At 44.6% G+C, this 23,630-nt stretch overlaps 1 long non-coding RNA gene across 1 annotated transcript in view; it reads right to left on the bottom strand.

Moving 5' to 3' along the window:
• LOC147020592 (uncharacterized) overlaps positions 1-3,718 on the bottom strand; it is a 35,629-nt gene extending 31,911 nt beyond the window's left edge. The window contains exon 1 of the long non-coding RNA XR_015061887.1: positions 514-3,718. This is a non-coding gene — a long non-coding RNA (uncharacterized LOC147020592). The remainder of the gene's footprint in view (positions 1-513) is intronic.
• Positions 3,719-23,630: the final 19,912 nt, after the last annotated feature.

Raw genomic sequence — 23,630 nt, 5'->3', positions numbered from 1 at the left:
GGAAGAAGAAGAAGCAGAATCGGGAGAAGGTGAGCATGTTGTTGTTGTTGTTGGGTATATATATATATATATATATATATATATATATATATATATATATATATATATATATATATATATATATATATATATATATATATAGATATATATATATATAGATATATATATTTTTTTTGAGATAAATGATGATGCATATGATGTCAAGTGATGCTGATGAAGTGACCTGGAAGGTGAGATTTGTGGTAGTTGCATCTGGGACCACAGATGTTAGTATACCAGATATAAAAGGTCAGAGTGCGATGAGATGAGAGAGGGTTAGACGATGGAGCAGTGCAGGTGGGATAAAGCAGAGTAAGAGGGAAGGGGATGGGGAAAGGAGGAATGAGATTGTGCAAGTCCAAGCACCGGAATGCATGATTTTCTTCAAAGGGAGGCATAAAATTAAATTAAATGCAGGCTTGTGTACGTTAGGAGCATCCGGCAGCTGTACAAGTGCTTGACATATCAGCTTACCAAGCAGGATAGGAAGAAGTACAGGAAGTATGAATCCATGGTAGACAAGGTAGAGGGCTTCAGCCGTGGGAGCCTGAAATTGGGATGTGGAAGTCTCTGTAAAGGGGTAGAGGGTGGTCAGAGAGTGAAGTGGAAGGAAAAAATAATTTGGAAAGGAAGGAAGCAGAATGCATTAACACATCGGTGTGGCAGCCACAGCACAAACACCAATCAATGGTGAAACAGGGTGAGTGTGGAAACTGTATTTGGATGTACTCCCTCTTCCTTGCTGTTTTCATAATTATTTGCATTACTGTAAGTTAATTTGTACGTAAGCTTCTTGGAAGTCATTTTATCCCTTTTTTTTCTTGAATAATCATAATGCAAGCACGGCGGTTTATTGAAGTGCTGAATGACCTCCACCACCGACGCTGAAGGAGGTTATGTTTTCACCCCCTTTCTGTCTGTTTATCTGTTTGTTACTTGCAAAATCAAAGATTTTTCAAGTATATTGCAGTTAATTTTGTTATTCTGTCTGTTTGTCTGTCTATCTGTCTGTCGCCTTCAGGTCACAATTCCAAACCGATTGTCATGAAGCTTTACCAAGTTGTAGAGGTTGTCTCAACTAAGAAGCCTGTTGATTTTGAGGTCAAAGATCAAAGGCCATCTTGAGATCAAACTTCTGAAATAGTCATTTTTCATCCGATTGACTTGAAATTTGAACAAGATTTGCACATTGCATCACTGAATCAGGAAACCAACTATTTTGAGGTCAAAAAGTCAAACTTCTAAAATCATCAATTTTCAACTGAAAATTCATCAATTTACATCCGATTGAGCTGAACTTTGATGAAGATTGTGAATTTTAATCTTAATGAAATGAACAATTTGATGTATCCATGGAAACCATTGGAAGGGGGTGTGGACTTTGCAAGTATCGTGCTCTGCACGATGTCTTTTTCTTGTTCTGTCTGTCTGTCTGTCTGTCTGTCTGTCTGTCTGTCTATCACCAACAGGTCACAATTTTAAACTGATTTTCAGAAAACTTCACCACATGGTGGAGTTTGTTATAAATAAGAAGCCTTTATTTGTTTTTGAGGTTAAAAGGTCAAAACGTCAACATAGGCCAAAGGTCAACAACTTAGGTGAGATTTTTAAAATCCTCAATTTTCATCTGATTGACTTGAAATTTGAAGAGGATTTATATTTCAGGTCACTGAATTCAACCCCCAATTATTTTTAAGGTCAACATCGACCAAAAGGTTAACATAGGGCAAAGGTCAACAACTTTGATGAGATTTCTAAAATCCTCAATTTTCATCCGATTGACTTGAAGAGTTTCATATTTGGTCATTTCATTCAACCACCAATTATTTTTGAGGTCAAAATTGTTTTCTGGATTTTGCAAGTATCGTGCTCTGCACGACGTCTTCTTCTTGTTTGTTTGTCTGTTTGTTTGTGTGCAACATATCTCCAAAAGTTGTGGACGGATCCGGATGCAATTTTGTAGACAGGTTCGATGTGTGACAAGGATTAGCTGGTTAGATGTTGGTGAAGATCCAAATCCGGACCTGGATATGATAAATTTTTTAAGTGATTCTTTACCATTGAGAGATAGGGCCAAAAATGATATACAGTATAACACAATATCTGAAAAACCTGTGGACAGATTCGGACATAGCTTGGTGTATAGTTTGGGTGTGGCAACGACGCATTGATTGGATTTTGGTGAAGGTCCAAATCCATATCTGGATACGAAGATTATTTAATTACAAGAGTGATTCTTCACCATTGAGAGATCGGGCCAAAACCCATATAGTACTGTACAGTATGATATTTCAAGAAGGTATTGGGCCCGATATGTTATCGTGGATCAGGCATTACGTGGCAGATGTATGCTCTCTACCGAGTGCCCTTCTCGTTTAAATATGTTTTGCTCAAAGAAGAGTGATGATGAAATGTGACAGCGTGGGTCTTGCATGCAATCTCTGCAAAAAATACAGTCTCAGTCAGACAAAATTCCTTTCCTCCCTCCGCATTAACTCTCCTTTTCATCCTCATCATTCCATTTCGCCACAGCCTTGCCCCCTTTCCCAATGCTTGCCTTGAGAGTCTCTTTCCTTCTCACCACTCAAATCCACCACTGTAGCATGCCGTTAACGGATATATTAAGGCTTGGCACACCATGTCTTGGTTAGTCCCAGTTGAATGCCATTTTGCAGTTGAAATATCAACTTCTGACTCCTTGAACCTTTGTTCTCAAGCTACGTTTCCACTTGGTTATATATTTTCGTGCCTCTTATAGTTTTCTGAGCAATGCACCTTTCAAACAACAGAAATGCATTGTTTTTTGTTTTACATTTGAAGTAAAATGAAAAAAAAATGCCTTCATTGGGCCAGGCCAAGCTATGAATGTCGAATCAGGCTTGGATAATCTTATTAAAATACGCAATTTGGTGCCTGTCTGTCTGACTTTGTTCTTTGACCGCGATACATTCGGTTGTTACTTGTCCAATGGCAACCGAACTTGACAGGGGAACTAAGGATCACATGATGGAGGTTGTAGCGATTTAACTTGCTCCCCTCCCCAAGGGGGATTTGTGCCTTGCACGAACTCCATGTTGAGTTTGTCTTGGACTAATTCAATGTGTCCCATAATAATTCTTTCTCCCAGTCCTTTTCTCTTTCATGCGAGATAACAATTCGGACACTTGAGTCTAAACACAGCATCGCTCAAAGTAACTTGTCAAGCCACTTGGACATTAGTCCCCAACTACTTTTCCTTATCGGTGACCCTGACATTCCTTTACTTTACACTCCTTCGTGCCGAGCAAGAGTGGGTGCCTTTTAACACAATACACTTTTTTAATTTTAAGATTACCATTAACCACAGCATCTACTTTAACAACATTTCCAATTATATGGTGTATGTATTATTGATCCGTAAAAATACACATGTATGAATGTGATTGTACATGCACATGAATCATGATTATCTGCATATTATACATACTAGAAGCACCTGCTCCTAAAGTCAGTGGCCAGGGGGGTTATGTTATTATCCTTATTCAAATGTGTAATTCAAAACATATCAATGCACTGGAAAACATGGGAACAGAAATACTGAACTGTAAAGGGTGGGGACTTGTAATACTCTCCTCCACCTAGAGTGGTGCTACACAATACACATTTACATATAATAGAGAATTTGCATCCTCCCCCCACCCCCCCCCCAAAGATCGCTCACAAAAGATTTAAAAAAAAAAACACCCCTATGCACTAATTGGGATCATGCTGATCCTATGTAGCAAATATGGATGTAATTGGGTCAGAACTGTAGGAGGAGTTATGTGACAAACATACACACAAACTGATCCATGAATTCCAGTAAGGATTATATACACACATATTGATATTGTTGCGGCTGCGAGCACGACCGCCAGGTGGAGCAGTCGAGTCGACTCTGCCGATCACCCGAAATTTAGATCGTACTTCTTCGGAAAACTCCGAAAAGTACGGGTCCCTTATCGGACCATGAAGCGTCAATATTTCTACCATGTGGTACAGGGTTATTTGCCTATTTTCAAAATACCCAGATGTCCACGTGGTGATTTACCGAGTCTCCACACCCTCGGCGGCATGAGCCGCTAGCATACTCGAACCGTGTGTGACCCGAGCGGATGGTCACCGAGATCCGTCAGTCCAAATGTCCCCTTACGGTGGCACAACGGCCTTCCTATTTTTCCAACGCGCAGCACACTAAGCCAATGGAGGAAAGGACATGAACGAGCTGATACATTTCACAAATGGGGATATTTATTAAACAATAGGGAAATGAGGGGAGCACGTAAGGGCAGAGTTATCCGAATATTGATAAGCACGTATGTACAGCAAGGCATTTAACAATTCATTGCTTAGCAGACTGGCACCACAAACACACACACACACACACACACACACACACACACACACACACACACACACACACACACACACACACACACACACACACACACACACACAAAAGAATTGGACCAAAAGCGGTCTTTATTGAGGCCTCCAACTCGGATGGAAAGGACGAGCTGAAGACCAGGTGGTCTTCGAGCTGTTCGAACTGGGCACCAGCAAGGGCAAGCTGAATCCAGACACCGGCGAGCCGCGATCAGCCTCCCGAGCTCTGGCGGATCCTCTCGCGCTCCAGAACAGACGCTGGTGAAGACGAGGCGCCGATCCTTCACAATCAGCTCGAGTCAAATCAACCGAAGAACCACCAACCACCTTCCGTGCTCTCCGAACAACCACCAACCAAGAACCAAGAACCCAGAAGAGCCCACTTCTGTCTCTCCGTTCCCTTCTTATCCCTCTTGGGCACGGCTCGCTTCCGGCCTGGCTCGTCCGCCGTCGGTGGGGGCTGTCGCATCCCATTTCTTGGAGTGCCCAAGCGAGCCGATTAATGTCCATATTAGGGAATGGAATTCAGTTCGCTCATCGTTGGGTGGGACACGACGCATTCCATTTCTTGGAGAGCCCAAGTGAGCCGATTCATGTCCATATTAGGGAATGCAATTTAGTTCGTGCATCGTTGGGTGGGACATGATGCATTCCATTTCTTGGAGTACCCAAGCGAGCCGATTCATGTCCATATTAGGGAATGGAATTCAGTTCGCGAATGCATTCTGAACACACCCGCATTTCAGCGAGCGCGCGGAGAATGCCAGGAGCAGAGGGTTTTAGTTGGTGCTGTAGTTATTGTTATTATTGTCAGGTCAGGTTAGATCTGTGACCTGCTACAGGTACCATGTAAACCTGTACTAACCTGTTCCATGGACGGGTTGTCAGCGACTAAACTGTCTCCCCCACCAGGTTTTCTGGCGAGGAGGGTGTTTGGATATGGACACCCAGCAGGATTAAAAACAAAACCTGTCAAAGGGCGGAGGAGCTCCTTCTGAGCCAACGGCCATCCATATCTAGTGCCCAACTGTGTCTGCGGACGTCCTCCTGCAGTTGGGTTACTTTTTTAGGAGGTTGGTGGCAGGATTTGCACTCCGGCCACTGTAAAACCCTTCATTCCGCAAAACACAAAAAAATCTGAAAACCCACTAAGTGGGAGTACCTCCTGTGCAGCTTCCCTTCGCAGGGCAGCCCACCGGATGATGGGATTGGTGGAAAGCCTTTGGGACACCCAATCTTTGATGAAAGGAGGGAAACCACGGGGTAACATCCCTGGGTAAGATTGCGGGAGAGTGTGTCAGAGTGGTGCTGAGGTGTCGTCCACCAGACGGCGGTCTCCTTGGTTTAACCTGAGGGGGTCCCTTCGGGTGGGTGCCTGGAATGTCCTATCCCTAAGAGAGGATGATCACCTGTCTCTGTTATCATCTGAGCTCAAGCGTTTGGACATGGGTATTGCAGCACTCTCTGAGGTTCGGAGAATGGATTGCGGAGAGATAATGGTGGGTGGTTACACCAACTACTGGTCTGGTCGCTCTGATGGTTACCATACTCAAGGAGTTGCTGTAGCTGTGTCCAATAAGCTGACCCCAATGATAATTGAGGTAACACCGGTCAACGAGCGTATTATGAGACGAAGGATTCATCACTCCTTAGGTGTCATTTCCCTGGTCTCTGTCTATGCTCCGGCTGAGGCGAGTGACCTCACTGTGAAGGATGCATTCTACGCCACACTCGAGTCTGTGGTTGATCAGTGCCCCAGATGAGATACACTTCTAGTCTTGGGGAATTTCAATGCATCGACTGGAACTGATAGGGATGATTATGAGACAAGTGTTGGTCCCCATGGGTCTGGAACTATGAACCAGAATAGCACTAAGTTCCTTGACTTTGCAAGAAGTCATGGACTTAGGGTGGCTGGTTCATGGTTTCAGTGCCCACAAGTCTTGGGGGATTTCAATGCATCGACTGGAACTGATAGGGATGGTTATGAGACATGTGTTGGTCCCCATGGGTCTGGAACTATGAACCAGAATAGCACTAAGTTCCTTGACTTTGCAAGAAGTCAGGAAGTTAGGGTGGCTGGTTCATGGTTTCAGCGCTCACAAACTCATCGCTGGACTTGGTACCATATATTTGACAGCTCAACTCCGCCACCATCTGCTTGAGCACCAGCGTCCAGAGCAGTCCGGCTTTACACCAAAGAGGTCAATGATTGACCGTATCCTTGATCTTTGTGTCCTCACCGAACGCAGACGAAAGTTTTGGCAGGGGCTACTTGCATCCTATGTTGATCTCTGTAAAGCGTTTGATTCAGTGAATCGGGATGCCCTCTGGAGGATTCTTGGTCTTCGTGGGGTGCCACCAAAATTGATCGATCTGATGTCTGAACTCTACTCTGGTACTGAGAGTGCTGTGAAATGTGGTGGTACCATCTCTAACTTATTCCCAGTTGTTACTGGAGTTCGTCAGGGGTGTGAACTGGCCCCCACACTTTTCAGCACTTGTATGGACTGGATTTTAGGGAGGATGTCGGAAAGATCAAGCTGGGGTGCATCGTTTGGGAATGTCAAGATCTCAGACCTTGATTTCGCAGATGATGCAGTCATCTTTGCGGAGACTTTAGATATCCTTTTGGGGGCCCTCCAGTGCTGAATGAGGAGTCAGAGCCGCTGGGATTACGGGTTTCTTGGGTCAAAACTAAGATCCAGGCTTTCAATGACATCTTGGATGCTGCTGTCCTGTCTGTGTCTGCTTGTGGTGAGGATGTTGAGGTCATGGAGGGATTCACTTACCTTGGCAGTGATATTCATGTCTCTGCTGGCTGTGAGTCAGAGGTCAAGACGTCTGGGTCGGGCCTGGGGAGTCATGGATTCACTGGATCATGAGGTGTGGCGCTGCCGGTACCTGTGCGGGAGAATGAAAGTCCGAGTCTTCAGGTCATTGGTGCTTCCAGTCTATGGATGCGAGACTTGGACTCTCACCAAGTATCTGAGATGGAGACTTAATTCCTTTGGTACCAGGTCTCTTTGGAGAATCCTTGGCTATCGCTGGTCAGATTTTCTGTCCAACGAGTGGTTGCTGAGAGAGACTCAGATGAGATTTGTTACCAGCAAGGTCCGTGAGCGTCAGTTGCGGCTGTATGGACATGTGACTTATTTTCCTGATGCTGATCCTGCTCACCAGATTCTCTCAGCGAGGGAGTCTCATGAGTGGAGGAGGCCAATGGGCCGACCACATGCCTCGTGGTTGCAGCAGGTTGACCAGCATCTAAAGGAGATGGGGATGGGTCTGGCATCTGCCTGTGGGAAGGCCAGAGGGAGGCCCCTGGAGTACCGGCGGAAAGTGGATGTAGCGACGCGCTGTTCTGGCACATGCTCCCATACCTGACCTGACCTGACCTGTAGTTATCGTTGGTGTTGTTATAGTTGGTGTTGTTGTTATCGTTGGTGGTGTAAAATAAAAAGAAAACCTGGACTCTCAAAGTAACTCACAGCGCATTTACATTTATTCACCCATTAGACTAGGGAAAGGGGAGCTATCTATCCACATTCACTTATCGAAATAACTGAGCTACAGGACCTAAATGTTGTGTGCTCATGGCTTCCAGATTCACAACAATATGTGATCATACACATATGATACGTGACATATTACATGCACACACATGCTAACGGAGGTGGATATTTTGAGACCAGGTAGGTCGGTCTCTGTTCTATCTCCTGAAACCCACCCACGTGTGGAGATCACGGTTAACAACAGCAACTTGCACGCACACACGCACAAACACCTCTCACTGAAATGACAGCAAAATCACCAGTGAATAGAGGTTAAAGATTAAATTGCAAAGATGCAAGTTTGGTGCCAAAATTTCCAACTGCATTAGCCAACAACCAATCTCATTCTGCCAGGAAAATCGCAAAAAGCTTGAGCTGCAGATTTGTAAGGAATCTGAAAATGTGTTGTAAAATTCTCACAAGCACCACATAAAGTTGCTTGAATTAAGAAAGGTATTTTATATATTGTGTGAACACTTGTGGGTTGATAGCAGCATACCACAGTCTCATGTAATACAACCTATCAGAAAGGAATGGAGGGAAGGGCAGGATTGGATGGACACTGCAAGGAAATTCCACAAACACAAGAAAAGGGAATAAGAATTGAATCTATTAGTCAAATTAACATTTGATTTGTTTTTATTTTTCTATTTATTTTCTTTACAAGATGCATTCTCACATTTGGAATGAGCAAGACAGGTGTAGTATAGGTTAATCTTAACCTTCGATAAATGTTCTTAACCTTCAGTGAAGTTGACCAGGATCGTACCATTGGATTGATTGTCGTCTTTCCTTTTGTTCAACTTCAATAATCAATTCATTTTTGGTGAACAACATCCAACTCTTCCCAACCTTGTGTTCTAATTTCAAGGAGATTGTAACTGACAAAGCAGTTTCACTGTCCTTAAAAATATCAAGTTTCAGCATTTACATCCCGTCGCTCGCCATATGTGCAGACTGCATAATCTGTTTTTCTTTTGTTGTGATCAAGTTCGCATCCTCAGACAGGTATCTGACTGTGCTGTGTCATATCTTTGACAGCCTTCCAGTTCCTTATGGCATAAAAGTAATTGTTCTCAACTCCGTGGACTGTGCCTCACAGAGGTGTTTCCTCCCACTCAGCACTTCTTGACAGTTGAGTGGAAAGTCTTGGTTATCCTTACATGCACAGCTATGTATACCAAGCACTCTTTCTATAACATTGTTGCAGCTATCCAGTTCAGCACGGTTGCCTGGTCCGAATCCCGATCAACTGTGATCAAGGCGGTCACGCTGGCCAACTGATTCAAGTGCTCTGAGCAGGGTCTCGGGCCTATTATACCACATTACCGTGCTCAGGTGGAACACCGGAGTTACTCGGGTGACGTGCAGGGAATACCGTCCACCTGGTCACCAAATTAGCAATCCAAGTGGTAGTTGCGCCAGACACAGGTGCATTTCATGCTGGGGGCTAACCGCCATGAAGCAAATTGTTCCTTTACGGACGTTTATAGCTAATGTGGCTTGCAATCAAAGAAAAATCCAATCACTCCAAGACCAAATTAATTTCTGATGGTGTATTTAGCACAATAACAAGAGTGGGAATACAAAGAAGCAAAACTACTATTTATACACTACCACCCAGTATTGTTGTGGGGCCGGGTATCGGTGGCGATCACGACCGCAAAAGGGAGCAGTTGAGTCGTCTCCACTGAACACCTGGAATTTAGGTCGTACCTTTCTGATAAATCCAAAAGGTCATGGGTCCTTTATCGGACTGAAGATCGCCAATAGGTCGACCACGTGGGGTAGGGTCAATGGCCAATTTCAATACACCTAATTACCCATGTCGTCAAACTACCGGGAAAATTCACCCTCGGCAGGATCTGCGCGATCCAGGCCGTTACTGAGCCGGATCCGAGTTGTAACCCGAGCGGAGAGTTCCAGAAACCTGCCAGCCAATTGCACAATTACGGCAACAATGAAGCCTCCTAATTCTCGTTCTCAGCATCGAAAACCAATGATAGAAAGGACAAGGACGAGCTGGGACATTCAACAAGAGGGGATATATTTACAATAATGGGCAAAAACCGGGAAGGGAGACAAAGAGCAGATTACAACCGAATATATTCCAATGTACAATAACGCAAGCACTTAACGATTCTACTTAACAGACGGGCGCACACACACACGCACAAAAGAAATGGGCCGGCAGACCTTTATTGATAGACCCAGCTCGGAGGGAGGTGAGCCGGAGGTGATAAGCTAGTTTTGACCTTCCCACCTCGTGCGGCCCTTGACGATCTGGCTCGGCAGGACTCGAACCCGAAACTTGATGCAGCTGCAAGCACCGGGTATGGAGGGCAGTGTCAGACTCCAGCACACTCCTCCGACACATGGCGAGACAGCGAGCGCCAGCAGACAAGACAGGCAAGCGATTCTCTGCGGGACAGACTCGCAGGCAGGCGATCCTCCGCGGGACAGGCTCAAGGGAAAAAGACAGACTCGCAGGCAGACGATTCTTCGCGGGACAGGCTCAAGAGAAAAAGACAGACTCGCAGGCAGACGATTCTTCGCGGGACAGGCTCAAGAGAAAAAGACAGGACCTCCTCGCACACCGCGTTTCTCTTCAATCTCGCCATGCAACTCGCCTCCGGATTGGCCGGTTCGTCCCAGGTGATCCGCTCACCGTTCATGATTCGTGGCGAGCATGCTTGTGGCCCGTCCCCCCTGAGAGGCATTCCTCCTTCTTCGGGCGACATGCTTCTGCATTGACTGGAACGCGGTGTACGTCACTCGCGCTTTGCCCATTGGCTGAAGGCAACACGTTTTGCTCGACCCTGGAGCGGACCAATCCATTGATTGCCAATGAAACTCCGCCCACAGGCGCTCGGCACGTATGCGCATCAGAAAGGCCGATGGTGGAAGGAAGCCAGGGAGGATGCCGTTGTTGTTGGTGGTGTAAAAATCCTAACTATAAAATAACCCGAAGTGCACGTACACTTAATTCCCATTAGACAAAGGGGAAAGGGGGCTATCTATCCACGTTTACTTAACGAAATAACTGAGCTACGGGGACCTGAATGTTGAGTGCTCATGGCTGCCAGATTCGTAACAGTACGTGCCCCGAGTATCGTAAATGTGGTAGCGTCTTATCGTATCTCAGCCTGAAGGCCTCTTTCATTCTACGAAGGACTGGAAGAGTGACAAGACAGAAATACCAGAGCTGCGTCCGATGGGACGCAGTGAGACCAAAGGTGGAATATGGCCCAGCAGAGAAAACAGTTTGCAGCACCAAGGCTCGGCACATGTGAGAGCCAGCATGGTTGGGCAAGCAGCTTCAAGCACTATCAGGTCTTAGCGGGTGGTGAGAGGCCCAGATGGAGGGAAGACCCCCAGCATGATGCACTCTGACGTCACCAAGGCCAACTCCCTTCATCACTGCCTCAGAACTTCTTACCCATCCCCACATTTCTTTATGTGAAACTGCATCTGCCAATTTTTTGGCTCAATCCATGAAAGTATGTCGACTTCTTCAATCTGATCCACCGCAGCCCCCACTGCTATCTATCTTACTCCAAACTTTGTTAAATCTGCATATTTAGAAAGCTGGCTCTTGACCCCACGATCCAAATCGTTGATATAAATTATGAATAAGAATGGTCCTCGTATGGATCCCTGAGCTACCCCACTACTTACAACATCCTAACCAGACATCCTCCCACACACTACCACTCTTTACTTCCTATTGATAAGCCAGTTTCTAATACAGTTTGTTTCAAGACCATCGATTCCAACCAAAAGCCTTCACCCTGGCTAACAATCTCCTATGTAGTACCCTATCAAATGCCTTCTGAAAGTCAAGATACACTACATCCACTGCACTTCCCTCATCCACCCAATCAGACACTACTTCATAGAACTCCAATAAGTTTGGTAACCATGATCTCCCTTATTGATAAATCCATGCTGACTACCTTTAATTAGTTTGAAATTGTTCAAATTGTTCCCTAATTAACGTCTCCAACATCTTCCCTACAATTGAAGTCAAACCAACCAGTCAAAAGTTGTTTTTTTATATGGTCAAGGCTCATGGAAAAGCTATGACACAGAACAATTCAGGACACAACATAACAAAAGGAACCGGAAGAGCAGGAAAAAGAGGAAACGCCAACAGCAGGGTGGAGGGAGAAACTAGAAGGACATGGATAAAAAGATGCAGGTAACAAAAAGGGATGCAGGTAACGATGAGGGGTAAGGGATAACACGCAAGGGGTGGACAAGATGGACACATAGGCAAAATTTTGGGAGTGGGGGTGGTTTAACGGGTGTGGAAAATATTATGGTTTTGGATGGGAGATGACTTGAGATGGTGGTGAATCGCTGTCTTGAAGACCTGGAAGAAATAATGAGAATGAAGAGAGTCGGGAAGTTGGTTCCGCAAGTGGGGAAAAAAGAGTAACAAATGAGTGGAGATAGAGAAGTGGTTCTGGATTTAGGCAGTTTCACTAGGAGGGGGTTGCTGGTGGACCGCGTGTGTCCTGCAGGTAGATACCCGCGGGGGAGGAGAGACAAAGCACAGAGAGGGGAGAGGGTGCAAGACCAGAAATGAGGTGGAAGATGACAGAGAGACCTCTGACCTGTCAGCAATGTCAAAGTGATAGATCCATAAATTAAGCTTCATCGTGAGAGATTTCAATGATCTTGAAAGAGCAGTACTCCATCAAGCTGCGGATGAAAGCCTTGTGGGTGGATAGGAGCTCAGGTGTGCAAAGGAAGGACGTTGCATGATGGAGGATGCCCAGTTGGCATCTGGCTTTGGAGGCCAATTTTAAAATGTGGCTCGCCCAAGAGAGATCATGGCTGAGTGAGACCCAAGAGTATGAGTGACTGAACCTCTTTGAGGAGGTTGTTGAGAAAGCAGATGGGAGGGTTTGCGGTACGGTCCTTTCAGAGAGAAAGAGTGAGTGAGTGTGTGGGATATCTCAGGATTTAGAGAAATATTCCAAGTGTTTCACCAGTTTGTTATTTTGTCAAGGTCTGAGTAGAGGGAAGAGATTGCTGCCTGTCTGGAAGAAGGATGAATGGTGTCACGGCAGAGAGTGAAGTCATCAGCAAAGAGATAAAGAGGACTTTCCAGGGATCATTGACGAAGATTAGGAATAAGATGTGGCCTAGAACACTGCTGTGGGGTACTCCAGTTTTGACAGGGAGAGAAGAAGAAAGGGTTCTGTTGAGAGCCACACATTGTCTACAAGAGTGGAGGAAGTCAGTAAGCCATGTGTGGAGTTGGCCTTGGATGCCATAGGCAGACAGGTTGGAGAGCAATGTTGAATGCCAGACTATATTGAAAGCTCGAGATATGTCCAGAGAGCCGGCCCTGATCTGATGTCTGATGTTGAGGGCCTCCTTCATTGTTGGTAAGTATGTCCCAGGTAGACAGACTATGTCTCAATCCAAATTAATGATCTGAAATGAGATTGTTGGAGAAAAGGAATGATTTTTTTGTTAACTGCGATGATGGATTCCATGACATTGCTGATGATTGGAAGTAAGCTAATTGGTCTGCAGCTAAGGGATCTGTTTTTGCACTTTTTTATGCGATGCAGTGATGTTGGCTGATTTACAAGCAGATGGAAGATGACCTAGCACAAATGACAGGGTGAAAAGGACAGAGAGAAGAAGTGCAAGAGCAGCAGAGCAGGTTTTTAGGACACGTGAGCTGATGCCACCTGGTCCAGTTGCGGTCAGAGGCGAGGGCTGCTGGAAACTTTTCCATCTTCTGTGATGCAAAAGACACAGAATACAGGAACAGTTGGGTACGACTGGGAAGGGTGGCTACAGAGAGGGAGGGGTTAGGGACACAAGATTTTGAAACAAACACAGAATTGAGGCATTCGGCCGTCTCACGAGCAGCGACAGCTGTGGTGCCATTTGAAGCGAGAGAAGAGTTGGAAGGGGAACATCCACCAGAGACAGACTTTACAATGTGCCACCAGATTTTAGAGGAGGGAGACAAGTTTAAAAGCTGATTCTTGTGGTTGAACAGATGTTGTTTTCTGGCTCTCCTGGGAGTAGACACACACTTGTTGTGGGTTTTGTGGAATGAGCTGAGGTTGCCTTTGGTTGGATTTGTCTTTCAGGAGGAGAAAGCAGGTTGTTTCAGAGCAACTGCCTCACCACATGATTCAGAGTACCAAGAGTGGGAGGATGGGTGAGAGAACTGAAGACAAGATGAGACAAAAATCTGTGCATAAGAGAGAGCAGGTTTCTGTGGAAGAATTCTCAGGTTGAATCAATATCAGGGTTGGTAGATATAGTACACCAGTGCTGAAGTGTAATGACTGCTTGTAGTCCCTGCTAATTTGCCTGAGTGAACTGCCAGACGCACTGGCGCTGAGGCTGTTCCCTGAGAATGGTCAGAGTGATGTTGACCTTCACTAGCACATGATCAGATGAGCCAATTGGAGCAGAGGAAGAGCAAAATACATTGGTGGGGAAGTTGATCATCACCAATTCCAGAAGGGAAGATTTGCCATTTCGAGAAATCCGGGTGAGAAAATTCACGGATTGAGTCAGTCCCATGGAGTTTCAAAAGTCCTTTGAAGAAGTGCCACGGCTGGTGAGAGAGGTACCAACAACCAGGCAATTAGCATGGTAACAATTGAAATCACCTCATATGAGGAAGAGAGAGTTGGGATGAGTGTTTAAAAGTTGGTCCGTGTCATCCGAGAGAGATGTAGATGGAGTCGTCACTGTTTGGAGGACAGGACAACACACAGACAAACATGAGGCGAGAGCAGAGGGGAAATCGCAGCCAGAGGTACTCCAGGGGTTTGGGAGGTATAAGAGCAGTAAATTGAGTGAGAAATGGAGTTTTTGATGTAAAGCCCGACTCCTCCGCTGAAATGAGATTCAAGTCGATCAAACTTGAGGAGGCAACATCCAGGGAGAGAAACTAAGGAGTCAGGGACATCCTGATAAAACAGATATCTGGTTTATCAGCAGTGCCTGGATTGAGAGATTTGTCAGGTTGGAACGGAGGCCCTGGATGTTTGAGGTCAACCCACTTAGGGACGGGGGAGAGGAGCTGCTGATAGGACGTAGGGATGTGGAAATGAGCAAGGAAAGGGTGCGGGGCGGGAAATTCGGAGGGGGGGTTGTAGTGAGGGGCAACGTCGGGAGGGCAGGAGTAAAGCTGGGAGGGGAAGGAGCGGGGGAGGGGGGGAAGCCTCAAGAAGCTGAGGTGGAAGTTCAATGGGAGCAGGATGATATGAAGAAGAAGAATAAAGGGGCTGTTCCTGATGGAGTAATAATATGAGTAAGGCATTTTAAGATACTGTACATTTTGGAAGCGTTTTATTTTATGTTGTGAAGAGGTTTTTAGGAAGCAAAACATTATATTTAGTTTGGGGATATTGCGAAGAAGGGATAGGAGAATGAGTAACTGAGCACTGAGATTAGAGTTTGGATTTGTTTTTTTCCCGACGTTGTCGGTTGTTGCATTTTTTATGAGTGTTTTTTCCTGTTTTTTTTTTTCTGAGTAAAGAAGGAGATATATTTTGTTTGAATTTTTGAGGGAGGAGGGGAAATGGATTGAGCTGAGGAATCAGTAGTAACAATAACTGGAACAAGTCTGGAGACGGCGATGGTTCACGAGCAATGTACATGGTTCGCCTTTTTTATTTTTTGACCTTCGAGGGGACGCCACGGGCAAACTGGCGGGAATCGGGAAAAACGTAAATGATGAAAGTTGTAGTACTCGAAGAGCACTACCTGCATACCAACTTTCATTCGAAACAGTTGTAAACCCTCGGAGCTCAATGCCCAATTTAATGATTTTTTTTGACATTTTGTAAGTTCGTGATCTTGTGACCTTGACCTTGGGACAAAAATGAAAAATCGAGCTCCGTGGGGCTATGCAGGTGCCATTGGGCTAACCAAATACTGAAACCCCTGCCAGATTCGACAAACCCCCTCGGAGAAGATGTAACTTGAAACTGGCTACCCCCTAAAACACGTTTGTTGGCGTAGCTCTGCCCATAATGGGCACAGCACGCCCATTCTCCGGAAAACACAACTAGATCATGATATAAACCTCCCACCCAAATTTTATCAAGATCGGATCAAAATCCACGGAGCTATGCTCGGGACAGACAGACAGATAGACACCCATACCGAATATAGTGGTCACTTACTGACTCGTGAACCAATAAGAGGAGCGAAAAACGAGGCAAAAAAATGGAGGGGAAGCACACTTGACTATCACAGGTATGCCTGACTTAACTTGACTAATTAAATGATTCAACACAGCAGGATATCGTTTGGCACAGAAAAATTGACAAAAGCACAAACAGCAAAACAGGAATAAAAACGAAACATTAAAACACAAAGTAAATGGCCGGGCGAACTTAACTTCGAGTAACTGGAAGGAAAGAGCACCAATCAGTCGTCCTCGTGCACCCATCCTCGAACCAGAAGTCAAGTTCCCCAATTCCTCTCTGGAGCCTAACTGTATTGAGGATGAAAAGTATTCCTCAGGTGGGTATGTATTCATATCTTGGTCATCACGTGATCATAAACCATCTAAATTCTTGCCTCCAGCTCTATCTAGCCATGATTAAGCTAAGCTGTTTTAATCATGCAGCACTCTTATGAGTACACCTCCGATGTTCCAGCAATTTCAATTTGAATTCCTAATCACAACATGGAATAATCTTCAGCCAACCACTTAAACCTCCGGATAAGCAGAATTCAGCAATTTTCCTCAATCGGCAAATGTCGTTTTTTGCTTCAGAACAAAGATTCTGTGCACAGCAGACATTGTATGAAATGCAGTTGTGCTAAGATGAGAATGCAGACTTACCATTTCTTAATGCAATTATTTCATTAAAATCATAATTTTGAAGGACCTCGCGCGTTGCTCTCGTGCACTGGCCTCTCACTTCAACATCGCAGAAAGTAAATCGCCGATCCAGCTGGTGATCTCAAAACATCCGTTTTGCAACCAATGCTTCATGGAAAGAGCAAACGGTGATATTTTTTTGCACAACAAAAAGGAAACTGCTGTGGTCTGGCTTAGAGGCCAAATTGCATCCCAGCAGCCCTACTCTGCCAGTGCCCTGCTGCCAACTACACTAAATTGCTGAGCAGGGCTTTGTGTTGAGCTACATTTGGCAAAACACATTTCTGTTCTCCACCTGCAATAGATGAATTGGAATCCTATTAGATTGAATGATTGCTGATGTCGTCTGGATACCACAGACTTGAATCAAACACAAAATGAAATATTATGATGCACGCAAGAGCAAAATGATGCTCTTGTAGGAGGTCGGGGACGGATTATGTGAGAGGACGGGGACTGCTGATTGGACGATGATGAAATTAATGGTTAAAGCAAGTCGGCCATATTCATTCATACAATATACAGTGCTACACTACTCAATTAATAGCTTTGCCAGTTGCCTGAAAATATTGGAAAAGGTTTGCTTGGTTTGCTCATTTTCAGCTTACAAGGAGATTGGACCTTCGAGGGTCCATGAAATTAAACAATCCTTTGCATTGTGGAAGAGAGGTTACATGAAAGCAATTGTTTTTCAAAAGTTTAACATTCTTGTTAGCTTAAAGGTACCTCGCTGGTTGTCTGGCACGGTACCTTTATGCTGACAAGAATGATAAAAAAACACACAAAAGACGAACCACGACATTTATTTATTTCATAAGCTAGTGCTGCAATTAAAATTTATGAAAGAGGAAAGAAAAATGATATCTATATCTCTATCTCTATCTCTATCTCTATCTCTATCTCTATCTCTATCTCTATCTCTATCTCTATCTCTCTCTCTCTCTCTCTCTCTCTTTCTCTCTCTTTCTTTCTCTCTCTTTCTCTCTCTTTCTCTTTCTCTCTCTTTCTCTCTCTTTCTCTCTCTTTCTCTCTCTTTCTCTCTCTTTCTCTCTCTTTCTCTCTCTCTCTCTCTCTTTCTCTCTCTTTCTCTCTCTTTCTCTCTCTTTCTCTCTCTTTCTCTCTCTTTCTCTCTTTCTCTCTCTTTCTCTCTCTTTCTTTCTCTCTTTCTTTCTCTCTTTCTTTCTCTCTCTCCAGTTCCCTTCCATCACGACAAATGACAATATAGCCAACTCTGCGTGTGAAAAGGCCGGATGTCACAATTCTGTGTTTGCTTGCAAATCTTGCATCTCTAACCACTCACTCCCATATCCACTTACCCACTTGCAACCAGATTCTCCTGGACACTGTTTCTCTTTCACCTGAGAAGGTGGGGACATTTCTGGCAACCCTCGTCTCTGATTCTGCAAATGTCCCAAATGGCATCAGTGCATGTGTCCTAAAATCCTGCTTTGCTGCTCTTGCACATCCACTGACATTTTCACCCTTTCTCTCTTTTTCTCTCTCTTTCTCTTTCTCTCTCTTTCTCTCTCTTTCTCTCTCTTTCTCTCTCTTTCTCTCTCTTTCTCTCTCATTTATGCTAGGTCATCTTCCTTCGACATGGAAATCAGCGAATATCACCACATTACATAAACATGGTGCAAATATCCTCTTAACTACAGACTTATCAGCCGACTTCCAATCATCAGGAATGTCATGTAATCCATCATCGGAGTTGACATGAAATCCTTCAATTTCTCCAACGGCCAGATCTCAGACCATCAGTTGAGATACAGAAGTGGTCACTCTATCCTAGACATGCTACTTCTGCTCTCCAAACATGGATAGAGCCCCTCAATGTCAGACATTTGATCCGGGCCATCTCTCCAGACACCTCTCGAATATTCGATACAGTCTGGCACCCGACCTTGCTCTCCGAACTCTGCCTAGGCCACCTCCACACAGGGATTACTGACATCCTCTGGTCTCATAGCCAATGTGTGGCCCTCAATGGAATCCGCTCACCTCCTCTCCCTGTAAAGGTGGGAGTGCCCTAAGGCAGTGTTCTGGGCCCAGTCCCATTCCTAATTTTCATGAACAATCTTTCTGACCCTCTGGAAAATTCTCTTTATCTCTTTGTTAATCACCCTGTTTCATAAAATCCCTCATCCTTCAGGTAGGCAGGTATAAATATATGTTTTCTAGAATGCTGAAAGAGAAACCATGTTGTTATGGTCAAAAACAAGGCCTTCTGCACCATTGCAATCCAAATACAGGAGGTAGATTCCCAAGGACTGCCACTCTCCCATGAGCAGCAAGGGAGTGGGCTCTCTATTTTATACAAGTTCACATCTGGTCTTGCTTTTCCTGCCCTACCCTACCCGACACTACCCTACCCGTCCAAGTTTGCATGAATTCCCCAAGAAACCCTCACCTGCTCACCCTCCCAAACTTCATATTGATTGCCCATCTGCATTCATTCACCTCCTTATTCTCCCGATTTGACAATCATCTGTAGGTGTCCATTGTCCCATCCTTCTCATTTCAGTCTTTCAAATGAGCTGCTCATCACAATATCATGCACTCACCAATGCACATCCACATGTTCTTCTTGTGTATGTTCATCCTCCTGTTATGTTTAGAGTTTCACATGTTTGGAAAATGGATGTTATATCATTGTGAACTGCCAGATATGAAGGTGTGGCTGTTCTGGTTGAGACAGGATGTTAGAGACAAGGAATTAGAGCAATAGTATAAGTACTGGTTAAATCAATAAACAAACAGTTAATGTTTATAACGACCAGTAAGCCATGTGTGCTTGCTGCAGGTAACACCCACTAACCCATTTGATATGGAGTCCTGCTGCCCTTTGTCATTTACAACACAATATTGGAAGGGCATTTGATTGAGTGTATTACCTCTGCTAGGCTGACCAGTTTACGTTTTGTAGCCCACTGAGAGGCCGGATCAGCATCCAGACACCAAAATCTAATCGGCTGGTTATTGTCAACTCCCCAGCTCATCCACCAAGTTTTGTGATAATCCATCCACAACTTTTTGAAATATTGTGATTATATGTATCGTTTTTGACCCTATTTCTCAATTGTGAAGAATTACTTTAGAAATTCTTGTATCCGGATCCGGATCGTCTCCAAAATCAAATTAATTCTTCCTTGTCACACACCCAACGTGTCCACATAATTTGTCATAACTCGTCCACAACTTTTTGAGTTATTGTGCTATTTATCTTTTTTGGTGCTATCTCTCAATTGTGAAGAATCACTTTTGAGTTTCTTGTTTCCGGATCCAGTTCTTCACCAAAATCGAATCGATTCGTCCTCATCACACACCCAACCTGTGCACTAAATTTGATCCGAATCCGTCCATAACTTTTTGAGTTATCCTGCTCACAGACAGACAGACACACCAAGAAATAGACAGACAAACAAACAGACAGGGACGAAAACATAACTTCTGTCAACCTTTGGTGGCAGAGGTAACTAGAATGGCACTTGGGAGAGCACATACCTCCGTCAGGCCACGAACATGTTACGTTTTGTATCTCACTGATTGGCCGGATCTGGACCCGAACCAAATTCTAATCGGCTTGTTGTTGTCACCTCACCAAGTTATCCACCAACTTTTGTCATAATCCATCCACAACTTTTTGAAATATCATGCTATATGTCGTTTTTGGCCCCATCTCTCAATAGTGAAGAATCACTTTAAAAAAAAAACAAAAAAAAAAAACTATCAGGATCTTTACTAAAATCGAATCAATTAATCCGTGTCACACACCCAACTTGTCCACCAAGTTTCGTCCAAATCTGTCATCAACTTTTTAGATCCTCGTGGAGGATCTCTAAGTCTTACTCACGTTGTTGTTCTTCATCTTCTTCTAGTGGACTTTTTTGTTTCACAGCCAACAGTTTTCATCGAAACTTCGTGAAACTTGCCGTGTATATGCAGAAAGCCCACGCGCAGGCAGTAACCATCTCCGATTTTGGAAATTCTTCCTAGAAAAAAAGTTGACGTCATAATATCGCCGCTAATGGAAATCGCCTGTACCATTATCTCCGAAACTAGGCAAGCTGTTTGAATTTTGTTTGTGGGAATTAAGCCGGGCATTAGCACAGATAATTTATCGCAAACCTGATACATCACAATGACGTCATATTCGTTTTCATGACGTCATCATTAAGAGGACGAGGATCTTAGCTCATTTGAGCTTGTTTGATATCCTTATCACAAACACACACACAGACAGACAAAGAGGGGTGAAAGCATAACTTCCATCCAACTCCAGTGGTGGACATTAAACTGCCATTTCATTACAGTCGATTCCACTTCACACACATGAAAAACATTTTAGAAACAACAAATTCCCACAAACCCTTTAATCTCGCTACCTTTCCGCAGTGCGATCACAGCAGCAGTTACAAAACCTGCTTTGGTAAGTGGCAGATAAACGGACAGATACAGGCAGAGATTGCACATGCGCTCACACATCAAGAAATTGCCTCCTGGCAAAGCAAAAGGGCTATCAACGTCTCCCCTAAGCTCGTGGCCAGTGGGCCCCTGCCAGAATGACAGACGCGTGGTCACCCTCAAGCACCCAGCAACACATCTCTTATGATGAGCGTGTCGCATGAAAACTGTATGCTGTTTTGGTTTATCCATCCATTTTGGTCGACGTTTCGCCACCAATGCATTCCAGAGTAGGTGCGAATGTTTTTTAATAACAGTGTGCACTCGTGCCCTTCGAGATAGAATCACAATGAGTGCACACACCACGCTTCTTCCGAACGCATATGTGCTGACACACCATTTACATAGGACTGAGATGAGAATTTCAATGTGCTTTCCTATTTCTTTTACAGGAACATCACCATCAATCACCACCATGACGTCAATATTTTGTGTCTTTTCAGCAGAAGCATGAGAGTAGCAATAATAATAATTCAGATAACTCATTTGTAACAACAACACGTGCACTTCAAAACTACCGAAAGATTAGAACCTCTCACTCTGGAGTTATTAACAGCTGCGAAACCTTTACTTTTCCACATTGTGGAAATGTAGACGCGTCTTCGTTTGTATTTGGGATTTAAAAAAAAAACAAAAAAAATTCACTCAATCTGCTAATGATCAAATACTGTTAACTACAACGGCACTCGGTAGAGCGCAAACCTCAGCCAGGCTGAACAGTTTACTTTTTGTATCCACTGATAGGCTGGATCTGGATTCGGAGCTGAACCAAAATCTAATCCGCTTGTTCTCGTCACATTACCAACTCATCCACCAAGTTTCGTCATAACTTGTCCAAAACTTTTTGAAATATCGTGATATAAAGGTTTTGGCCAAATCTTTCAATTGTGAAAAATAACTGAGAAAATTTAAAAAAAAAAAATTCTCATCCACATCCAGAGCCGGATCTTCCCCAAAATCGAATCAATTTGTCCTCATCACACGCCCAACGCAAGCCCCCCGGACGGTGGAGCGGTTCCTCATTAATAGGAGGTGGACACGTTGATCCTCGGAGATTATCATGCGTGCTGGAAGGGCATGGGGCATTGGCGGAGGGGCACAGCATGGGGGGGGGGGGGTTTATACTCGAACCCCACCGCAACTACTCGGAAACAGTGACTTAAAATGAACGGATTTAATGATTCTAAACAAATATTTACAAAGGACAACAATTCAAAAGGTAATGATAAAAAATGAAGTAAATAAATCCTAAAGTCGAGGCACCTCTTCACACAGACTTAAATACAGACAAAGGGGAAACAAAATAAAAATAAAACCCTTCTTTTATTCATGTACTTAGGTTGGCCCAGAGCTGGTCTTTGTGGAACTTGGAATTGAGGCACCTCCACCGGCACGTGCAGACGTGCACAAAATGGCCTGAACTGCTTCTCTCGAAGCAGGACAAACGTATGCCAGGCAATCCGCGAGCGGCACTCAACACCAAGGCTCAGAGGCCCATACAGCTGTTCCGTGTGTCGATCATCCTCACCGACACAAACAAGAGCCAAAGGCCAGCGTCTTGCTTCGTACGTGCGCTCACCCTGAACTCTCACCTCTGACTCCATCCTGAGTCCAATGCCTCTCAAAATGCGCAACCAACCCTTCCTGTTCGAGTCACGCCAAACAATCGTCCAACTTCGGGGCGTGGCTTGCTCGCACGAAACCCGGGAAGGTGGGGCTTCTGCCTGCTCGGCCAGCTTCTGATGTCACGCCCATCAATCATCAGGCTCGCAGGTGTGACTTCATCCGCCGTCGCCCTTGGAGGTGGGGCTTCTGCCTGCTCAGCAAGTTTGCTTGTTTCTCATCATGCTTTGGGCTACAAAAACAAAAGTAAAAGTCACAGGGGGGGCAATTACATACTGGGGAAGCTTATTCTTAGACCCTAGCTAATTAACACGACACTACCCCCGATGTGTGGTGACATGTAACACTTAAACTCTCAGTTTCCCTACTTAATTACATCGAGATGCTTCCTGCATGTCCACGGACCAAACTACTCTATTCAATGCTAAATTCCCTTTTATATTCCTCCATCTAACCCCACAACCATAACAATATCGTTTTTGGCACTACCTCTCAATAGTGAAGAATCAATGAAAAAAATTATTGTATCCAGTTCCAGAATTCGGATCTTCACCGAAATCGAATCAATTCTTCCGTGTCAACCCGTCCATCAAATTTCGACCAAATCTGTCCAGAACCTCTTGAGATATCCTGCTCACAGACAGACAGACAAACGGACAAAT

The sequence above is a fragment of the Eptatretus burgeri genome, chromosome 9 (assembly GCF_056783735.1).
Source record: "Eptatretus burgeri isolate ZD-2024b chromosome 9, Ebu_testis_v1, whole genome shotgun sequence".
NCBI classification, from domain to species: Eukaryota; Metazoa; Chordata; class Myxini; order Myxiniformes; family Myxinidae; genus Eptatretus; species Eptatretus burgeri.
This window is presented reverse-complemented; position numbering and strand designations above follow the sequence as displayed.